Consider the following 24,316-nt stretch of genomic DNA (forward strand, 5'->3'; position numbering starts at 1 on the left):
TTACTTTTGGGTTCAAAAGCAGCCCTTGGCTTTTTGATGTTTTTGTTGAAGCACTCAGTTGGATTCTCATGCATAGGGAACTCTGTCAGGAAGTTATTCACTATTTGGATGACTACCTCCTGATCGAGAGTTCGAGCCGTGCACCTACTGATCTGCAGAAGCTCGTGGCCATGTTTTCTGCACTTGACATGCCATTGGCAAGTAAGAAAATGGAAGGCCCTGCCACTACTCTGACTTTTTTGGGGATCGTGTTAGATTCTCGGTCCATGCAGGCAAGTCTGCCGGCAGATAAATTGGCTAGGATCAGGGATCAGATCCATGGTTTTACAGTTTCACAAGCCGTTTCCAGGAAAGATTTGCAGTCACTTCTGGGCATGTTAAACTTTGCCATTAGGATCATTCCTCAGGGCAGGTCTTTAATTTCCCATTTGCTGGCATTGTTACCCTCAGCCCCTGATTCTGATTCCAGGGTCAAGTTGGATGCAGTGGCTTTGCCTGCCTGCGCATGTGGGATGAGTTCCTCCAGCACCAGAATGGCATTTCCATGTTCATTACTGCCATTTCAGTGCCTTCTTTCCAGGTTATTACTGATGCTGCAGCTACTAGAGGCTATGCGACTATTTTTAGCACACATTGGCTGGCAGGACCATGGCTGGCCGAATGTTGGGCAATTCCCAGGTTCACACAGACGTCTGCCTTATTCGAAGTCTACCCCATAGTGGTTGAAGCTCAGGTGTAGGGTCACTTGTGGACAGGCAACACTGTGGTGTTCTGCATGGACAATCAGGCAATTTCCAAGATCATTAACAAGGGTAGGTTGGGTTCTCTGCACATCATGTCTTTCATACGCAGGCTCATTTGGTTATCTCTTCAGTTTAGTTTTCACATTCATTGCAGGTTTGTCAGTGGTGTACAGAATACAGCAGCAGACGCTCTTTCCCGGTTTAATTTTCCATCATTTTTTCAGCAGGTTCCAGACATAGACAGCTGTGCCACTCCGTCCCTGCATTGTTCACTCCTGAGGATGGATTAGAGGCACACTGGGCGGGCGCTTTTGGATTGATCGACAGGTCACTGTCTGCCAACACAAGGAAAGCTTACAGCACAGCCTGGAAAACATTTCAGGTTTTTCAGACACTGTACCCTAGGCCGGACTGCTTCAGTAGTCAATACCTTTTGGCTTTTGTGGCTTAATGTCATTCCCAACTGAAGCTGTCTCAAAATACTATCAAGGGATACTTGGTAGGTATCCAGCATTTACTTTGCATACGACATCCCGGGAGGCCTTCAGTGTTTGTAGCACATTCCATTAAAGCCATCCTTAAGGGTATTCAGAAATGCAACCCCCCTAGACCTACTAACAGGCTTCCAGTCACAGGGCACATTTTCCGGGGCATGTCAGATATATTGTCTAGGTCCCTGTAACGAGCCCCTTGCTCGCTCGGTTCCACTCTCCCGACACTTCTCTGCAGCTATAGAATCAGATTGTAACGTCTGATGGTTCGGTCATCCAATGCTCTGGGATTAGAACTTCAGCTATGTGGCGTTCTAACCCAGTTGTGATAGCTCAGAACAAACACCAGGCAGGCTGTATGTAAGTTCAAACAGGAATCTCACTTTATTGCAAAATACAGGCTTTTATACCCTAAAAGTGGAGGTGCAGACCTCCTGCTCATATTACTCTAACAATACAGCTGTAACCTAATTAACATGAGCTAATTAACTAATCCCTTTAGACAGCCTAGATGACTCAAACATGGCCTTTAGGCCGGACTGGCCGTCTTGTAGTTCAGAAAATCCAATTAACATTATCACAATCAACATAGACTCTTCACACACAATAGCAGAGTTAATTAACACAAATAACAATGGGGATCTAATGACTCTTAGATCCCATAGTAGACTTATTTACAATACACATTTTAGCAGACAATAGACAGACAGGTGTTGCAATTTACATCAGCATCTCCTAACAGTATCTTTCCCAGCACTTATTTACAATACACATTTTAGCAGACAATAGACAGACAGGTGTTGGAATTTACATCAGCATCTCCTAACAGTATCTTTCCCAGCATTATGAATCAGCCACTATTCCAATATGGCAAATCCAGGGTACCCAGAGTCTGTGTGTCCTGGGGGACCAGGACCCGAATCCACAGTAATACCACCTCAAGGGTCCCCAGGCATACAGCTCACAAAGAGCACCGTTCCCCCAAATGCAAGGGCCCCTTGCAAGAGGCTAGCATACAGTCCCCTCCAAAAGTCTCTTTCCCGGCTAGGTCTGTCACAGTCCCCTTTTGAGTAAGTGCCTAGTCTTGTGCTCAAAGCAGCTATATATTTAGCCTTTTATGGGTTTCTGAGACCAGGTGAATTTACTTGTACGGGAGCTAAGTCCTGTACGCTTTCCATTAGCCAGTTAGTCAGGTACCCTGACCACTACCTATTACATCTGGATGCATGTAAAATGCAGCAAATGGGAGCTGGTACTGATATTAGGTAGGTATTTCAGGATTGGAACTGTTTGGTGCCCAGTTTCAGTCTTGGATATGCTCATGGCCCAGTTGGCAGATGTCCCCAGGGATAGTTCACTTTTGCCTTTTCACGGGGCCCCTCTCACCTCAGCGCTTTTCATCAAATATTGCCGCACCCTCTTAGGGAATCTGAAGTTGGATCCAAAGTCTTGCTCAGGTCATTCTTTCAGAATAGGGGCTGCTTCTGCTGCCTCTGTATTTGTAGGAGGAGCCTTGCCTTTAAAAAACCTGCCCCTGGTCCTCCCTTCTCTCAGCTTTCTTTCTCAGATCATCACACCCACCCATTCCCTTCATTTCACCACTTCTTATTTCATATTACTTCTTAGGTATGCCCCCTTTTAGGCATACTGACCCCATGACCACGGCACACCCCAGGTCACTTTCCAGCTCTCCTGCCATTTCCTTTCCCTAGATATTCACAAGAGTCTCCGAGTACAAATACTCTGGTAGTGGTAGTACTAAATGACCAACATACTAAGGCGAAGATACTTACCTCTGTCTCTATCCTCTTTTTAGCTAACCCAGTTTGTGCAATACACAAGTTAGCAAAAGAAACTAAACATTCTAGTTGCATAAAAACATGACTGTAAACAGACAGTAAAACTGCAAGTGTTGCATATATTTATTATATTCTTACTATTTTTTTCTTATTTTTTCTAAAACGGAAAATAGTGGCTGGAATTACACTTGTTGCTTTGACAGCCAATCCACATTCCTATCATTCATTTACAGATCTTGCAAACACATCTGTAGTGACTGAATTCTTAGAGGTTCTGATCTTTCTGAAACAGGGCAAATGGACACATTGAAGAATAAAAATGTAACTTCAGCTTTTGTTAAGAAAAAGCAATTCCTATTAGGCGCCAAGATCAGTGCTCTGAAATATTGTCGAGATCTTTTTTTCTAAATTTTTACCATTGATGAACCCTTTAAGAAACTTTCAAGACTCGGGGAACCCCTGCTAAAAACTACACTTCCAGCTTTTGATACAATAATGCATTGATTAATGCAATCGTGTCGAACATAGTATGTTTGACACCCTGAGTAGACACATTTGTAACTTTCCTGTGCCTTATACTAGAAAAGTCAGTAATAAACATGAAATTAAAGGCAATTAAAAAAAAAATAACAAACATGTCATACTTACCTACTCTGTGTAGCGATTTTGCACAGAGCAGCCCAGATCCTCCTATTCACAGGTCCCCCACTGACACTCCTGGCCCCTCCCTCCTCTGGACAAGAACAAGCAGCTTGCAATGGGGGCACCCAAGCAGGCATGCTCCTGAGCCACTGCTCTGTGTGTCCATTCAGACTTGGAGCTGTGGCTTGGCCCGCCCCTCTCTCTCTTCTCATTGGCTCACTGAGTGTGAATGACAAAAGTGGGAGTCAATGGCCAATGAGGAGGGAGACTCGCCGGAGAGCTGATGATCTCATGTGCATCTTTGGATCAAGAGGGAGCTTAGGTAACTATTAGGTGGGCTGGGGGGCTGTTGCACTCAGAAGGTCTAAACATTCAGCCTTTAGAACCACTTTAACAGTGAAAATTGTAGTGCACTCCTTACATTAATGTTCTGTAATAAAATGACCCCTTAAATTTGTAGTCAGTGTAGGGTCTACTTATTTTGGTGGTCAGTGGCAGTAGATTGCTGGATTGTGGGAGAAAGGCCCCCTTACAGACTCACCTAAAAACCTCACCTAAGTCACCTGTTACTTACATCAGAGACAAGAAGAGAGGTTCCATAGTAATGCACAGCCTGTTAAGTAAGAAACTATAGCTGGCTGGTCTTTCTTCTGCCTATAGCAGCCCCTGTTTAAGGCAAGCAGGCCAGACCCAGGTTTTAGAACACAATGTTATAGTTCCTGGCCAGATGGCATTGGTCTGAGAGACTTAGACAAAGAAAAGGACCTGTAGTCTCAATGCTGGTCTGGCAGTGAGACAATAGGGAGCTAAGTAGCTAACACTACCACAAGCACAAAGGCACGGGATGATTAAACTTAAAAAATGCGCCAATCCAGCTAGGGGACATGTGGCCAGACTCATTGTTGATGGGAGCAGCTAGGAGTCTGAGAAAACGTGTTACCTTGCAGCTGATTGGAACAGCTAGGAGTCTGAGAGACTCATTAACCCTCAGCTGATGGGAAAAGTTGAAAGGCTGCCAAGTGCCAACGTCCATAGGGGGAAAATTACAAAAATTGGTGCACACATAATCTGGTGCAGCCGTGCATAGTAACCAATCAGCTTCTAAATTCAACTTGTTCAATTACGCATTGACAATAAAACCTATAAGCTGTTTGGTAATTACCATGCACATCTGCATCAGATACTCTGTGTACCAGTTTTAGTAAACCTCCCCCATATTGTCTATTACCCCAGAACTGGATCAGATCAGATTGTCTAAGGTGGTCAATGTGTAGGGGTCTGTACAAGCTGGTGGCTTGTTATTGGAGGTTACAAACACAAACAGTGATCAGTCTAAAATGGACTGCTTGTGCAAAATATTTATTTTAGTGATAAACTGTGAAGACCCTAAAATTAAATATTTTAAAATAACATTCAAAGGAAAATACACAGTGAAACATTTTATAGAAACATTTATCATAAAATTGCATATACACCAAATATTTTTTTTACACTTTTAACAGCCTAAGAAAATGTGAAAATCGTGTTTCATTATATTTATTAAGATTTTTATTCACCATATAGTATGTAATTTTGGACTCCTTTGAAACTATTTTTTTTTTCATATCTTGAATTTTTTATGAACTATAAGTCGAAAATATTTTCTATGCTCCTGCAGAGCAGTTTTAATAACAAACACATACAGTAGTAAAGAATGGTGCAAATGCAATGTACCCCAGCAATCATTTTTTATCCTAACTTATTCCAGAGTAAGAAAAGGTTAATTTGAGGAGATACTATACATTTGGTACAACAGTCTGATTGTTATGTGCATATTTTGAGATGCCATTGCCCTAGGCATTGTGACTGCATATGTCATAATTTACTAACCTAACCATGCACTTATACTGTTTGTGTTCTTTAGTACTGGAAAAGTAGGTTAAAGTGCTTTAAGTAAAATGTAATTTCAGGAAGTAGGTTTATATGTTGCACTATGTTCTATACATTTTATTACATCTATCTATCTATCTATCTATCTATCTATCTATCTATCTATCTATCTATCTATCTATCTATCTATCTATCTATCTGTGTTTTCTTCCTGAAGCCAATACATTTTTTGAGAGGATGAGGTTTCTTGTGGATGGGACATAAGCGATTTATGTTTTCAATCCTACCACTCTGGTTGTGCGACTGGAACTGAGGTGGCAGAGGGGAGAACGTCAGTCTTTTTTTCACAGACACTGGACCTCTACGGTTTCTGAAGCTGGGATGCTGGCTGCCGCCACTAGGGAGAAGTGAAGCAGAATAGCACTCGCCATGAGAGAAACTTGGGATGTTCTTGGTCTCTGCAATGTTCCTAACAAAGTCACAGAAATAGGAGAATGAAGGGAAAGAAACCTTGTTTTTCCTTTTGTACTTGGATCCCAGTGTAGCCCATCTTTCTTGTAGACTATATGGCAGCTTAGAGACAATTGGGATAACCCCATGAGAAGTGTCCAGGTAGCTGAGGCCAGGTAGTTTGGGGTCTGCCTTGGCCAGCTGGAACTCAAGGAGGAGATCACTCAGTCTCTAAAACTCTTGATTGTCCTTACCGGATATCTTTGGAAAACCTTGCAGGCATCTGAATAGAGAATTTTCTGTATGGAAATATAGTAAGGGGATGGGTGGCGCTGCCCGTCACCTGAAGAGTGAACCTCCAGGGGTGAATTACACTTCTCAGGTGAAAGTGCAAGTGCTAAATTCAATGCTTATGACAAGTTTTGTGTACAAAAAAATAAAATAATTAATAAATCCAGTGTTTAAAGTGTTTGATCTCTAAGACGTGCATATATACCAAACCAATAACGTGATAATGATTAATAAAAAGTATATATATAATATCTATCTATCTATCTATCTATCTATCTATCTATCTATCTATCTATATTTATATATATATCTATATATACAGTATCTCAAAAAAGTGAGTACACCCCTCACATTTTTGTAAATATTTTATTATAACCTTTCATGTGACAACCCTGAAGAAATTACACTTTGCTACAATGTAAAGTAGTGAGTGTACAGCTTGTATAACAGTGTAAATTTGCTTCCAATACTTCCAATGAGTTGAATCCCCCTGGTCTATAATGACTGGGATGGACCTTGAAGTGACATGGCATCGGTAGATGTATATAAACGGTTGGAATACCCTTACCGGAATAGGTGGACTCCCTAGCCTATGGGAACGGAGAGATTTATTTATCCGCCCCGCGGATAAGGGAGGGGGCATAGTCGTTCTTGATAAAAGCAATTATCATCTAGAAATGACCTGAATTTTGAGCGACACTGAGACCTATACTAAAATTCCCAATAATCCGACATCTTCCTTTAAGAAATCACTCATGGATTTAGTAGATACGGGATTTCAGTTGGGGATTTTGGACAAAAAAGAAAAAAGTTATCTAATTCCCGCTGCCCCAAGAATCCCGGTGATGTATTATCTGCCTAAAGTGCATAAAAGTATTGTTCAACTTCCCGGTCGCCCCATTATTAGCGGCATTGATTCTATTACGTCCCGCATAGTGAAATGCATCGATTTTTACTTACAATCAATTGTACAATCAATGCCGTCATATTTGAGAGACACGAAAGATACTATTACAAGATTGAAACAGGTAAACTACAGTAAGGACTTACTGCTTGTTACTGCTGACGTTACAGCACTTTATACTTACATACCCCATAATTTGGGATTCGCAGCAGTCAAATCTTTTCTATCCAGAGAGGAGACCATCCCAAGAACCCAACAAAGATTCATTATGGACTTGTTGAGGTTCGCAACCAAACATAATTATTTTTGGTATAATGGGGATTTTTATCTTCAACAAAAGGGGATGGCCATGGGTGCCAAATTTGCCCCTAGCCTGGCAAAAATGTTTATGGCACACTGGGAGGAGGACGTCGTCTATGCCCTGGACCCCCCAGAATTAGTCCTTTGGGCCAGGTACATAGACGACGTCCTCCTCCTATGGAGAGTCAATACAGAGTCTTTGCACTCCTTCCTTAACATATTGAATGCTAATAATATTGGCATCAATTTAACATATGAAATTAGCTCTTCCAGTATCCATTTCCTAGACCTTGAGATAACTGTGGTTGACGATCATTTGGAAACGAAAACGTTTTTTAAGCCTACCAACCAGAATGGTTACATTCCGCTCGATAGTTGCCACCATGCTACTTGGTTGAAGTCTGTACCGCGTAGCCAGCTTACCCGTATTAGACGGAATTGTAGCAATCTTTCAGACTTTCTCCACCAAGCTCATATCTTGAGATCCAGGTTTTTAGATAAAGGGTATGATCCAAGGGATATAGATGAGGAGATTAAAAAAATCTCTCTAGTCGATAGAAATTCATTGTTATCTGAACAACCGAAGCGTGTACAAGATAACAAACATAGATGATCGCTTCTAACTAACTTCTCAATACAGCACAAACAAATCAAAGACATCATATCTAGGCATTGGAGAATTTTGAAAAGTGATTATATACTAGGTCCCTTGCTCCCCGAACAAGGAGGGGTGATATACAGAGGGGCACCATCGTTAAAGGGTCAGGTTGCCCCTAATGTCATCAACCCTCCAGTAACTAGGTCTTTCTTTCATAATATGAAAGGATTTTTTCCTTGTCGCAGATGTAACGTTTGTATACATAATGTCTGTGGGCGAAGACATACTGAAACTTTTTTCTCTACAGTTACAGGAAAAGAATATCAGATTAAACATTTTTTGACTTGCCAAACACGGTATGTCGTTTACCTGATTACATGCCCATGCGGGAAGCAGTATGTAGGCCGCACCATACGTACATTGTCCGTAAGGATAAACAAACATATAACTAATATTAAAAAGGGACACACCAACCATAGTGTCCCGAAACATTTCCTTCAGTGTCACAATCAGAATCCAGTGGGGACGAAGTTTCAAGCTATAGATAAGTTTGTTCCACACTGGAGGGGGGAGTCACTGAAGAGAGGTGTATCTAAGTTAGAGACCTTCTGGATACACCAATTAAAAAGTTTCCAGCCCCATGGCCTTAACATTGACTGGGACATCAATGCTTTTATTAATCAATCCTGAATACTTGGTCTGCTCTTCTCTCTTTATTTCTGACATTTATTATTTTATAATATTTTTAATATTTTTTATGAATTTTTCTGTATGTTGATACATTCACATAACGGAGATAATTACTCCTTTCGGAGTCTGATAGGGATTGTGCCCATCTAACGTGGGGTCTTCTTTCTTTTGTTTAGGAGTGTAGAGTTCTTTTGTATGTGCACTGGAGATTGTATACATGGAATCTCTTGTTGGTATAAGATTACACTGTTATCGTTATGTGAAGCGGTTTATTTGATTATAATTTTAAAATACATCTTCTATTTTGGAAATAGTAACTAATGCTATCATCTTTAAATGTTATTGGATGATAGTTTTACCCTTTCTGCTAAAGATCGGGAGGTTTAATTTACACCATAGCCCGCATCGAGGCTTAGCCCGCAGATGCGTTTCAAGATCCGTTCCTGTCAGCACATCTCGCGAGATCTTCAGTGACAGCTTGTTATCTACATTACAGCCCGCACTGAGGCTTGGTCCGCAGATGTGTTCCAGGATTCGTTTGCGTCGACATGTCTCGCAAGACTGTCAACAGCTTACATAGCCTATGTCGGGCTAGACACACTGATAGACTCAGTCGAGAGGCACCCAGCGATTGGACTAAGTGTTTGTCCATCATTGCGATACCAGGTGACCTCTGCCCTGACTGTTATGATTGGTCGAGGGGTCATGTATGAGTGTCATTGCGCATCATTTTTTGTAAAGGGTAAGTTGGGATAGATCATTAGGGGATTTTTATTGGATGGCCAGATTGAGGTTTGGTCCTCTATCCACTCCCTATTGGCCCACAATTTCTTGTGGATAACGCCCAGGACGCCATTCCGGCGAACCCGGAAATTACACTTCACATGGCGATATCAGGTGTTTGAAGGTCTGTTATTATATTTTATATATATAAAGGTGATAGTGGCAAGCAGGCATACACCCCAGTTGAAGTCCATGCGGACGAAACACGTCGGGTTCGATATGCCTGCTGAGCCACATTCTTTTTAAGTGCTTTTTATACTGTCAGTATTTATCTGGACCCTGTTTGTTTGGGAACCAGAGAACCATTTTTTATCTCATTAAACGTTTTTATGAAGTGGATTCACACTATGTGGAGGATTTTTTTCATTCTTTCCATTTGAGGGATACACACCCCATGGGTTGACCTGTATTTGGAATATATACATCATCGCACAATTATCCACACCAAGGAGATTTCAAGATCGTGAGATTAAGATTGGGACGATCGGTGAGTAGCTGCCATCACGCTCCACTGTGCCTGGATAAAGTTCCGTATCTATCTCCGCTGGGATAACCATCCCTGGATGACTGTGATATAAGCCTGTTTGACTCCTAGCCTCTGGCTAGGGAGTCCACCTATTCCTGTAAGGATATTCCAACTGTTTATATACATCTACCGATGCCATGTCGCTTCAAGGTCCATCCCAGTCATTATAGACCAGGGGGATTCAACTCATTGGAAGTATCGGAGCTGTTTTCTTTCAACACTGGATACATGCATTATTGAACTCTTTGGCAAACACCAATTTATTTTGATGTGCTGATTGCACTCAATATGCATTGGTTGTGATTTTACACCCATTTATATGAAAGTGTACCTTTGCAATTTGTTATTGTCACATTTATTTTTATTTCTTAGGAGGACACACCTCTATGTTTACTGTCATATTTTTTGTACGTACGTTCCTTGGACAGTACGCATATGTATGTTTTTATTAGTGTAAGATTTTTACAGAGAGTTATTGAACTCTTATGTCATGAGCACTAGTCACATGTGTTAAGCACGTAGATTTGATATTCTATACATAAGTTGATATGTCACCCATACATGTATAATTTTGCTGATACACTTGTTTTTCCTCGTTTAGTTGAGTTCCATCTCAATAAAACTTTATTGCGCAGTTAACCTTCAGACGAATATTCTGGTCGGTGGTTGCCCGATAATGGACACTGTTTCTTTTTAGTGCCACATTGTTATATCTTTTTATTTTTTCACCATTCGTCTATTGGTTATGTTGGCTGCTTTCTTCACTTAGTTGGCGCAGTATTATTACACAATTTTTTTACCCATATTTATACGACAGAGGGCTTATACTCAGCAAGTCCAGTCTCTGGAGAGATCCCGACTTTAATGTAGGCATCCACCCAGATGCCTGGACAGACAGCTGACTCAGCCTTTTAGTGAGCCGCTGAGAGCTTGAGCCAGCTGTTCCCACACCATTCACAGCCTGGAGCTCCAGTAAGCACTGGAGGGGCAGAGCAGAGAGCAAGTGACTGACAGTAACCGTCCCTCTGCTCACTGAAGACAGAGAACTGAATGATCAGCGGTCTTTGATCACTCAGCTGTCGGTCTTAGAGGCAGCGGGGGACAGATGCAGCATCAAACTGATGCTGCATCTACCTGCGTGAGTATGTACATTTGTTTTTTTCAATTCCCAAATTTGTCTTTGAAATTTTACATTTACTGGTTGTCAACCAAGAATGGGAATGAGTCTCTAAGTTAACTAACCAGTTCCAAAGCACTTCTGGTAGATTTCCACAGGTAGTTTTAAGGCAGCAGATTCTTTATTTGTATCAAGATAAAGGTATAGCCCTTGTTAGCAAAAGCAGTGGGTAACAGTGACTTTGCACAAAAATGTATCTGCAAGTGTAGTACTACTTCTGCAGCAGCTGCTGAAAATGGGCTCTCCTACTGTTTCCAGGGATGACTCATCCTACTGTATATACTCCAACACACCAATACGATATTTGAGCTTTACTAAAGCAGAAATAAGCCCAGCAGAAAAGTAATGGTTAGACAAATTGGACAGTAGTAAAGGTCACCAATTGATAACAGTGGTAGACTTTAATAACACAATGAAGTGAATAGGACAGGAGTTCATTCTCTTTGCCAGTGCGGGTGAGACATGGCCTCCAACACAGTAAGAAAGTGGAGAATGACACTTCAAGCAGCAATAAAAAGCACTCGATGCAACAAACCGCCAGATAAGGAGTAAAGCTGGCCAAGTGGCCATACATTGCTCAGCTTTTTTCATTCAGCCAGAAGGCTGAACGGAAAAAACTGAACAAACTCCCCCATTATTTGCCCCACATCCCACACATTCATGGTCTTTGAGGAAATCCTCCCTGCCGTGTCATAGTATTCTAACAGCAGGACATCCTCATCATCAGAATACACTGATCAGACCTTCAGCTGATTGGCTGCATGTGCTGATTAAAATAAAACTTTCCAACAAGCCAGTTCATGAAAAGTCAATTGATAGATCGACTTCTCATAAACGGGAATGCCCATAGATGGATGGAAATTCAGCTGGTCCTTGCAGAACCGGACAAATTTCAATCCATCTACGGCCAGCTTAAAAGGGATAAGCCTGCTGTTGGGACCTAACTACAATCAAATAAACCCTGGGTAACCACTGCCAAATAAATAAATTTGCCACAGAGTCTGTCGGTGGTGGGGCCTGTTAAACTCAATGGTGGAGTGCTCAGCCTCCCAGTGAAGGTATTTGTAATCCACAGTGGCAAAGGTTTCTTTAAAAAGTATCTCAAACAACTGATATTGAGGGGCTGAAAAGGTCCTTTCTAAATAACTTTCCACCAGACCAGCCATGCCCTCTAACAGGTCTAAGCAAAATTCAACACACATGATGTCCACCTGGATACAGTCTGCCTTTTGATGGTTAGCTGGATTGAGGTGAATAAAGAGTAGGCTTCAATGTCTCTTTCAGGTTTCCCTTTAGGCCTCTCCCTGTCCTAGTTCACATAGCAGTTGTCCAGTGTGGCCTAAGCTTAGTGGGGCTTAGTGGGTTAGGCAACTCTGTCCTCTGGTATCTCCTTGGTGCCTAGTGGGTTCTCTCTTCCTGTCAACCTGTATATTTTGTTCACCTCTCTCTCCCCTAGGGCGTCTGTCCCAGTCATCTCTAGTGGGTGGGCTTAAGTTCCTGGGCTTCTGCTTTAGCCAACCGCATCCTACCTTCCCTCTCGTCTTTCTGCGCTGTCCATCACCAGCAGGTAGCAGGAACAAACTGTAGCATATCTGTGATGATGTCCAGGTTGTGCAGATCTGCTTGACAGGTCTATGGAAATTTCAAATTTATTGATACTTAACACAGTAACCCCTGGGCCAGTAACCTGTCTTGCTGAAGACGTTCAACATATTTTTGAATGTGTTGACATCATTGTGCAACTTTTGCACAGCATGCAGCATAGTTTGCAATGTGCTGTGTTGAGCAACACCTGAAGCAGTACTTGTTCTGTGTATGGACAGCTCTGCATTGCAGTTTAGAGTTAATCTATTGTTGTATCTTTGTACTGGGCCTGAATATATGTCATAATAGAGGAAGATTCGGGATTCCTTTATGGTGTCAGCAATCTCCTGACTGAGGGTTTTTGCCCCAGGGACAGCAGTTTCACTTTGTCTTAAAATTGTATTATCCTTTGCAATAAACTAACTTGTGCTCCAAAAGCAGTCTTTTGCTAATGCATGCTGAGTTTCTTACTGACTGGTCTCTTGTCATTTCATCTGTTAGAGCACCAAACTCACAGGTAACAACCAACTCTTTCAAAGCTCTTCTAAATTTTACTGTGGATTTACTATTATGTTGTCCACATTTTTAGAATTCATATTATTTTGCGAACACATTTACTATAGGCACAAAGATGTTCTTTAATGTTGTGAGAGCTGTACCATAATTCACCTGCTGCTGGTAGATTAGAGTTCAGTCAATTCTCCATTGTGTTTATTACATTTTGCATGCCTCACTTGTTATGCACAATTCAGCTTGATGCACAACTTTTGTTAAGGTAAAGATATGTGACAAAAATGTAATATACTGCAGGTTACGTGTTCCTTAGATGTGCAATCAGATTTTTTTCTTTTTTCAGGCTTCTTTCCCCTTTATTTTCACCCGGTGAACCTACCAGTAACAAACTTCCTGTCCTAGAGTGACAGCACTCACTCTCCATGCTGTATTTATGGAAAAGCAGCATTGTCACCTTAGGACAGCACACTTTCCAGCTAGACATCAAAATAAAAAATGTAACTGCTTCAACTACACAGGTTTTTGTTAAATACATATAGCAAAATACATGAAAGGCCACACTGCTGCATCAAGGCACCTCTGTAAAGTGTGCTCCCTAACTCCAAACTCATAATTTCCCAACTATGAGACATGCAGGAATTGAGAGCAGACTTTCTGGGAGGCAGTTTTTATAGCCATCAGGATTACTTTTACTATGTAGGGAATCGGCAGCTCTAAGAAATTATACATGTAGCCTCAACCATGATCCTGGTATAACCACTTCAATACAAGGCTATATACTGTATATGTACGGCGGTATTGAAGTGGTTACCTTATCAAACAGATATAACACTTATAACACATATAACACAAAAAACACTTTCAATGGTAATTTTAACAGACCAAAAGGAAGCATATAAAGCTAGTAAACTAGACAAAAGAGACACCTAAAGAATGTTGTATTTTCATAGAAAAGAGCTGGAGGTTGAGGGGATTTTAACGTTGCCAATGAGGATGCAAGAAAAATACATAAGTTAAAATAACCAACGAATTTTATTATTACAAAGTTAAAAGATACAAGATAAATTATTCACAATAATAACAAATATTTGGTGGTCATATTGAATGATCAATTCAAAATCGGAGGAAAGTACATTGCACACTAGCCCAACATGTTTCACTATTTGCTTCTTCAGGGGATGTGCAAAATCAGGATAGAATTCAACTGAGAACACTAAACAGAATGAAAACAAGAAATTATTCTAACAAACATATAAGTTATATAAATAAAATGAAAAATAATAGGTGAGCTTGGTCTCCAAAGGACACCACAGATAGAGCCACTCACCCAAACAACAGTTGCCACCAGCAACAAACCAGGCCGGACTCAACAATCCCCCTAACTAATAACAACAAAACCTGGGGAATGCCCAGGAAAAAACTCCAAGCCTACTTACTACCAGCCCGCAGACAACCAATTAACCTGTCTAATGCCCCGTACACACGGTCGGACTTTGTTCGGACATTCCGACAACAAAATCCTAGGATTTTTTCCGACGGATGTTGGCTCAAACTTGTTTTGCGTACACACGGTCGCACAAAGTTGTCGGAATTTCCGATCGCCAAGAACGCGGTGACGTCAAGCACGTACGACGAGACTAGAAAAGGCCGGTTCAGAACCAAGCGCGGCACCCTTTGGGCTCCTTTTGCTAATCTCGTGTTAGTAAAAGTTTGGTGAGAGACGATTCGCGCTTTTTCAGACTCGTGGTTTTCAGATCGTTTTCTGCCGTTCAGTTTGTGCTTGTGGGTTTGTATCTGCTCTTCAGTGCATGCAGCAAGTTCCGCGTGACTTTAATTAGTCATTGTATTCTTGTTCGTTCGTTACTGTTTTTCAGGTCGCTCTTCACAGGCCTTGCTGTTCTTCAGTGCGTTCTGTTACTTCGTTCTGAGCAGCCGACCGTTTTCTAGCCATGTTGCGTATGCGTACTCCTCGTAGAGTTCGTGCTGTGCGGGGGCTTGGTGTTGGAGTCCTGACCTTGACACAAGTCCAGTCCATGAACAGGGTGGGGAGGAGTTCATGAACCAAGAATTGGTTGCTTCAGCGTGACCAGTTCTCTCATATGCCTTTGCTCCGTGAGATCCGTGAGAATAATCCTGATGATTTCAGGAACTTTCTCAGGATGACGGACCCCGTGTTTCACCATCTGTTGGCTTCGCTGACCCCTTATATTAGCAGGCAGGATACCTGCATGAGGCAAGCCATCACTGCGGAGCAGAGGTTGGTCGCTACCCTGCGGTACTTGGCGACAGGGAGAAGCCTGCAGGACTTGAAGTTCTCGACAGGCATCTCCCCCCAGGCTCTGGGGATCATTATCCCAGAGACCTGTTCTGCCATCATCCAGGTCCTGCAGAAGGAGTATATGAAGGTAAGATTTTTATCCTTTTCTATCACATTTTATTGTATTGAATGTTTGCTAATATATTGTATTTCTTTCCTCATTCCCTAATTACCATGATTGTAATATGCTGTGAATGTCCCCTTTGTCCTCATGCATGCAGGATTTTTATGTAATTATTATTTTAGGTCCTTCATACATATTTGCCCTTCAATAACCTCCCCAGCATGGTGTCTCCTGGCCCTATATTCACCTCATGTAGTCACTTAACAATGTATTTTTTCTGCTCCATAGTAGTGCTTTACCCCAAACACCCCCTAAAATGTTTTGAAATGTTATTTTTGCTTTAAATTCAGGCAGAGTGCCAGAGGCTTTTTTTGGTGGTGTCCCCAAATCATTTATAGTAACTCTCCCCCCCCCCAACTGCTAAGTCAGCTGATCCCAATTCTCTATCCTCAATCATCTATCTGCTGACTTTGCCAAACCCATACACACTATACCCATCTCTTTTCTGCTCAGATTTATGGATGAATTCCCCAAAGCATGTAGTGCAAGGGCCTGCCTGTATACTTTCAAATGGTACTGTTTAAAGTTTTTGGATCCTATTATTATCTTGATAGGTAATAGCAGAATGTCCAAATGTCCTCAAATGTGTACAGTGTGTATTTCTATCTTTGTATTATGACACTTCTTACCTGTCCAGTGGGATGCCAATAGTGTAACTAAGGAGGGGCTGTTCCAAGTAATACCCATTATTTAGGCATTCATCTCTCAATGAAGTGAAGAGGGTTACCTGTCCAAGATTTCCACACACCCCATAATGTTAGAAATGGCCCATGGGGGGGGGGGGAATATGATAGGTGTACCTTATACTTTGGCGTTGTTAAATTCCCCTTAATAAATGCTATCTGGAGGTTGACCCATAATGGTTGTGTCTAATCTGCTTGCCATGTTTCTGATCAAAAATAGTAATGTTTATTGTTTTTTCCTCAACAGTTTCCTTCCACGCCACAGGAATGGCAGACTGTGGCCTCCCACTTTGCCCAGCGGTGGGACTTTCCTAACTGCGGAGGGGCAATTGATGGGAAACTTGTCCACATCATCCCACCACCCAACTCGGGGTCATACTATTTCAACCATAAGGGGTTCAGAGGAACCCCTTGCCAGCTCCAGAGGACAATGTGGAAGGACTCCCATTCGTGTTCGTTGCGGATGAAGCGTTTGCGCTGGGGGACCACCTGATGCGGCCATTCCCAGTGAGGACCCTCACCCTGGAACAGAGGGTTTTTAATTACCGGCTGGCCAGAGCCCGAAGAGTGGTGGAGAACACATTTGGAATCCTGGCCAGCCGGTTCCGCCTATTTCTGACACCCATCCATATGGCGGAGTATAAACTGAACCATATTATACTTGCGTGCTGTGTTCTCCATAACTTTTTAAGGAAACATTCGGCCAACTATGCTGGCTCAGTTGGGCCTGAGGCTGGAATTATACATTAAACCACACTGACGACGCTTGAAAGCGGCCGTCCTGGCTTGCCCTCCCTGAGTGCCCGTGATGTCCGGTTACGCTACCTGGAGTTCTTTGTGGGTAGGGGGCCATCAATATGCCAGCAAATATGTGAAGCCTTTTTATAATAAAAAACAAAAAGAAATTCTTTGTGGACATTTACTGCTTGTGTTTGTTTTAGCTGAACCTGACAGAAATGTGTTGAGTGCAGAAAATGGCGTGATTGTGTAACCTTATACAAAGCACTGTTGGCTGTTATTTACTAAATGCAAAAACACATTTCACTACAAGTGCACTTGCAACTGCACTGAACCTGCACTTGTAGTGCAAAGTGGATTTGCCCTTAGGAAATAACCCCCATTTTCCCTGAAAACAGCAATTACATCACCCCAAAAGTGTTGTAGTGTTGAGACAATAATCCACACATGCTTGATGAACCAACTTTTTTATACCTGCACAATCACATGTGCATTTACCAAAGGTTTTTAAAACAAACCAACATGTTTGTTGTATAACAATTTTTTGGGTGGCATTATCAAAAATAGAAATGTCCATTTATGATAAAACAGGCCTGTGTAAAACCAACAAGAAAGACAAAAAACTTGAACTTACAAAGTTTACATTAGGTAAAACCTGAAGGCAATATCAGACATCAGTATTTAGGAACTGTGTTTGATATTGCGTTCAGATGGGGGGAAATCACCCCTGGAAAAGCCAAATTTGGAAGATGCACAGCAATTTACGAATGTCAACATGTGCTAGCTGCCATCACGGGGGAGGATCAAGGGATTTGTTTTGGGGGAGCAAGCCCTTCCTCACTGCTACTTTATAATTGAGGAAGGGGTTGCACCGCCAAAACGCGTCCATTGATCTCCCGTGATGGCAGATAGCACATGTTGGCACACTGTGTGCATCCTCCAAATTTGGCTTTTCAAAACATTTCAAAAAGATTTAAAACATTGGACCACAATCAAAAAAGTGATTTGGTGGGGTTTTGAATTCGCCCCAAAACATTTATGATGTTATTATTTCTTTTAATCACATCATTGATTTTTGTCTTTAGGTTCTCCAATTCCAAATTACACCCCATGATCTCCCCGATCAGCATCTGGGCACTTTCGGATGTGAAAGGATCTCGATCACCTAAAAAGAGAGAAACCAAACAAAAACAAGTATCAAAAATCTGCCAGCATCCATCTCTTACCTGAGCCTGTGGTCACAGACACCTGTTGTGGTGGCAAGTTCTACCACATCTTCTTCCTCCTCCTGCTCCACTTGGGTTGGGGGTATTTCACCTTCTTCCCGAGGTGGGGGGTCTCTGTTCTCCTCGGATGAGAGGTGTCCTCCGAGTCTTCTCTCCCCTATGTAAAACAAAAATGGTATAATTAGCACACAGTGATTTGATGGCAGAACTATAAATAGGAAACATTGCTTGGAAGTGGGGTACAATTGTCTATTTTAGCAGAGTTCCAAGATGTCGCTTTTTTATTGTCCTTTGTCAACCTGCAATACTTTACCTGTTTAGTACAAGCTTCACAGATGGAGACCCCCCTATAGTATACACTGGAGCACATGTGTGGGCCCCCTAATAAAAATGGTGTTCTTGTGTCCCACACTAGTGCTCCAGTGCCCAGATGTGAAAACAGCTGCTCAGTGTCCTCTCCTTACACAGAATCTAGTTTGCATTTCATTCTAGTAACATACCCATCTACACAACCAAATATTTTTCATCCAAGTAGGCCCTAAAAAATGTGGGCAAATGCATATGGCAGAAACAATGTTGTTTTAGAGGGTTAAAAAAATTTTTGTAGACGAACGAATAATGGGCCCATGATCATTAAAGTTGACAGTTTAAACTGTACAATTAAGATAAGCATATGGAGCAGCACGAACGTAATAAAGACAAAAATAATAGGAACACAGCACAACTACTTACTTTTTTGCAGCACTCTCCGGATCTTTCGGTACTGCTCGGGCTCTCTTAATTTTAGGTCCGACCACCGCTTCCTGAGCTGATCTTTCGATCGTCGTACCCCGAAGTTTCTGTGCAGACTTTTGATCACTTTAGCAATGATTTTGGCCTTTCTGATGTTGGGGTGGGGGTAAGGCCCATACTTGCCGTCATAGTTGGCCTTCTTCATGATGTCCACCATCTCCAACATCTCCCCAAAGGACATATTTGTGGCCTTAAATCGTCTCCTTCTGGATCGGGATGTTTCTGGATCCGGGCTTTCCTCCTCCTCGTTGCTTGAATTAGCACGCACCTGCTCTAACTCCGCCATGTGCTCTTCACCCACTGTGCCGAACAAAAAGGGGCGGGGAATAGACTAGAAAGAACATCAGGGGTGGGCGGAGTTACACGCATGCGCAGTGTGTATAAAGCGTAACACGCGTGCGTAGTACGTACGATCTGTGAGCGGAGGAAGGAGCATTGGACGCGCCGATCGTAAGAGCGAAGGTAAGAGACAAACTTGTGCCTATACTGCTTCTATATTGAGGCCTATATTGTAACAAGATTAGGAGAGTTTTGTCTGACATTAGGCTTTGTCTTGTGTTGTGTCTTGCAGCGAACATGGATATGCTAGTGAAAGACAATGACTTCATGTCAGTATTCATAGATATGTTAAGGGAGCTGCCATGTCTGTGGGAGATCAACCACCCACATTACAAGAACCAAACAAAGAGGAAGGCAGCACTGGAGCAATTGTGTGAAATTGTGAAGCAGGTGATCCCCACGGCAGACATCACATATTTGAAGATCTTAATTGGTGGCCTGAGGAGCACTTATCTAAGGGAGCGCAAGAAAGTCTAGGATTCGCAGAGATCCGGAGCAGTAGATGACATCTATGTCCCCAGGATGTGGTACTATGACAGGCTGCATTTTCTGGCAGGCCAGACTGAACCCAGGCCATCCCTCTCCAGTCTTCCTTCCACGCTTCCTTCCACCCCAGCTGAGGCTTCTGACGCCCAACCTGGGCCTTCCAGGCAACAACATGTGGAGGAGCCCAGATTGAGCCAGGTATAGCATTCCTCTAAATATTTCTGCTTGTCCAATCAATGATGTTAACTAGATGTTAGTTTGGAGCACTAATTTATGATTGTGATTGATGATGCAAAAACTAAAACCATGTCCCTTTTTCATACACAGGGAAGTCTCAGCCAGAAGGTGGCCGGGCCAAGCCGGCTGGCTGATCTGCAGGTCCCTCCCCTACACCTGGAAAGAGAAAGTGGCAGGAGGAGGAGTGCCCTAGAGGAGGCTGCCAGAGGACTCTTTTGGAGGGCTACAGAGGTCCTGGGAGCACCACACACCGTGGAGGAGGACATTGCTGCCACCATTGCCTATAAAATGCAGAGGATGGAGGAGGGCCAACAAGCCATGTGTGAGTCGTTCATATTGGAGGCTTTTAACAAAGGTATGAGGGGCCTACTTACAGCTCAGACATACCTTTGCGATGGTCCACCTCCTCCTCCTGCAGGTCCTCCTCCTCCTTCTCATCCAGGTCCTCCCAGTCCTCCTCCTCCTCCAGGTCCTACTCCTCCTCCTGCCACATCTCCAACAGCACAGCCACAGCCCGGAAGAAAGCGTGGAAGGAAGACCAGAAAGTGAGGACCCTGGATCCAGTCTGGTTGGCCAAAAGATGCAGCCTCTTGTGTTACCACAGCCTGGGGACACAGATGTCATCTGCTGCTTTCCAGATCTCTGCGACTTCTGGACCAGACTGCCCTCCCTTACATATGGACTCCTCAGGCCACCAATTTTGATGTTCAAGAATTGATGTCTGCCCTGGGGGTCCCAGGCTTCGCTAATTTCTCCTGTTGATCCAGCATTGCCTCCCTCTTTGTTTGGTTCTGATCCCTTAATAAAGGATTTTTGTTTTGAATTATACTCTCCTATGTGTTTTACTTCAAAAAGGACAGTTTTTTGGGGAGGATTCAGGTACATTTCAAATATACAATGTGAAATTAACAAGGGACACCAACACCAAACAATCTCCTTGAGAGTAAATAATACAAGATATCAATGGTGTTGGGGTAACTTGACACACAAAACACACACAAAAATATTCTGGAGTAAAAATAAAAATAACATTGAACAAAGATCAGCCTTGGAAAAAATACAAACATTAAATCTAAAAAAAAAAGGCTTAAAATCCCCAAAAAAATTAAATAAAAAAAAAAAAACATTCTGTCAGATGTGACAACTAATAACAATATATTCAGGGAATCCCAATAAAAAAACAAAAATAAATCTTTGTGAGAAGTGTGTGTGAATATGAGCAGCAAAACTACTTAATTCTTGTCACATTATAAAGAAGAAGAGAGTGCACTGTATTAAACCATTTTTGACATTGCAGCGTGACGAAAGTGCTGTATCCATTGCGAACGCTAAGTTTACCAGAACGAGCTGTTCCGTGCCGGAATTTCTTCTGAGCATGCGTGGCACTTTGTGCGTCGGAACAGGCCACACAAGGTCGGAATTGACGCGATCGGATTTTGTTGTTGGAAAATCTCCTGCTCTCCAACTTTGTGTGTCGGAAAATCCGATGGAAAATGTCCGATGGAGCCCACACACGGTCGGAATTTCCGACAACACGCTCCGATCGGACATTTTCCATCGGAAAATCCGACCGTGTGTACGGGGCATAACAGTACGCGTTAAAAACAGGGGTTCGGTCCGCACGCATTTACAAACGCATGCGTAAGCCACAGAGCCACGTCACGGCACCCTGTAATCTGTGGTCCTAACACTAAAAATGTGGGTGTCCCCACAGTGGAGGCACATGCATTCTGATGGTTAAGTGAGGGCAGGTGGACTGAAGGGAGCCCATCCCTTCTTAAAGGTACAGGACACACCAGACACCCAGCAAATAGCACAATGGCTGCAAAGGTGCTGGTGCGTTGCTGGACCAATCCCCCTAACTACCCCAGGTTGAGAAAATTGGTCAGAATTGTGGCCATAAAGGACAGAAGGGCGAGACTATAAAACAAAAAATCATTGTAGAATTAATAACTAAATTGATGAATGTCTGGTTCAAATAGATATAGAACAAAAGGGACAATTTTCTCATATAGTAAATACTTACAAAGAAATATGCTTGTCTGTCCATAAAATGGAAAGGCTTAAAAGCAGCTTTGAAATACCTGCTTGAGATTAAGTGCAGGAAACAGGCTGAAAGAGACATGGAAAGGGAAATCTAAATTCCGATATAGAAGATGTAGATGTGAAACATAATTATTGTCAAAAGTAAGAATTACAAGAGAATTCTAATGTGTAATAATGAAAGATCTGAGATAGAAAAGATAGCTAAGTTTATTAAAGAGTTAACAGAGAGAAAATGTCTCCAGTGAGTCTAAATCCATAGGGTGGAAGGAGCGCTGATAATAAGGAGATCCTGAGTTGTGTAGATAAGTAACAGCCATAAGACAATACTAAGGTAAAATTAATGAGAATAGTTTGTAATCAAAGTGAATCAATCAAGAGAATAGAAAACAAATAGCAGGCTGGAGCCAGGCTTGCCAGTTTTATAAGGGCCGCATGATAGAGTGTAGCCCTCTGGCTCTGGCTGAACGAACGGCCAGATAAGCCTGTTTTATCTGTCCTCCAACGAGCCGGCGTGTGACGTCACCAGCTCAAGGCGGACGAGAAAATGCCAAAGCGCATGTGCAGGATGCCGGGAAGTCCCTAAAACTACATCACCCATAGGGCTATGGGAGGGAGGAATGGGTCAAGTCCATCCATAGATATCGTAGAACGAACGTGAATAGACCCAGCATCCCCACAAAAGCCCAGGGGATGTAGAGATGGAAAACAAACACCAATGATGGTGTAATCCAGGGCGGCACAAACTGCCACCCATAGGATTAGGGAGGCCCAGAAGCACAGCTAGTTATAAAGCGGGCATGCACTAAGATGACAAAGCATGCCCTGGGCATCCGTATGACCACTAAAGACCTGATCCTCAAAAGGGAGAAGAGGGGGACCGGGAACCGGCATGGAAGGGCTGGAATGGAATCACTGAGGGAGGGCAGAGGGGCACAAGAGCAGGACCACAAAAACTCTAGTCTGTCTGGGTGTCTATATGGGGAAACAAGCTCACTCACAAAAGATATATGATATAACGAATGGTATTTAAACAGAAATAATCAAACACAAATATATATTTAATAATAAACATAATGCTATTCATGCACAACAAGAATACTTGTATAGCAATAAAATTAAAAAATAAAGACAACAGCACATGAGAACAATGGGAGGGGGGAGGGGGATTTAGATTTCCCTTTCCATGACTCTTTCATCCTGTTTCCTGCACTTAATCTCAAGCAGGTATTTCAAAGCTGCTTTTAAGCCTTTCCATTTTATGGACAGACAAGCATATTTCTTTACTATATGAGAAAATTGTCCCTTTTTTTCTATATCTATTTGAACCAGACATTCATCAATTTAGTTATTAATTCTACAATGATTTTTTGTTCTATAGTCTTGCCCTTCTGTCCTCTATGGCCACAATTCTGACAGATTTCCTCAATCTGGGGAAGTTAGGGGGATTGTTGAGTCTGGCCTGGTTTGTTGCTGGTGGCAACTGTTGTTTGGGTGAGTGGCTCTATCTGTGGTGTCCTTTGGAGACCAAGCTCACCTATTATTTTTCATTTTATTTATATAACTTATGTTTGTTATAATAATTTCTTGTTTTCATTCTGTTTAGTGTTCTCAGTTGAATTCTATCCTGATTTTGCACATCCCCTGAAGAAGCAACTAGTGAAACATGTTGAGCTAGTGTGCAATGTACTTACCTCTGATTTTGAATTGATCATTCAATATGATCACTACAGTAAATATTTGTTATTATTGTGAATAATTTATCTTGTATCTTTTAACTTTGTATTAATAAAATGAATTGGTTATTTTAACGTATGTATTTTTCTTGCATCCTCATTGGCACCGTTAAAATCCCCTCAACCTCCAGCTCTTTTCTATGATTATTGGGATGAGGTACCTGTGTGATGGGTGTTGCACCATGAACCAGACCAACCTTCTGTTTTGTTGTACTTTCATACTTTGCAGTGAACA

The sequence above is a fragment of the Aquarana catesbeiana genome, linkage group LG03 (assembly GCF_042186555.1).
Source record: "Aquarana catesbeiana isolate 2022-GZ linkage group LG03, ASM4218655v1, whole genome shotgun sequence".
Classification (NCBI taxonomy): Eukaryota; Metazoa; Chordata; class Amphibia; order Anura; family Ranidae; genus Aquarana; species Aquarana catesbeiana.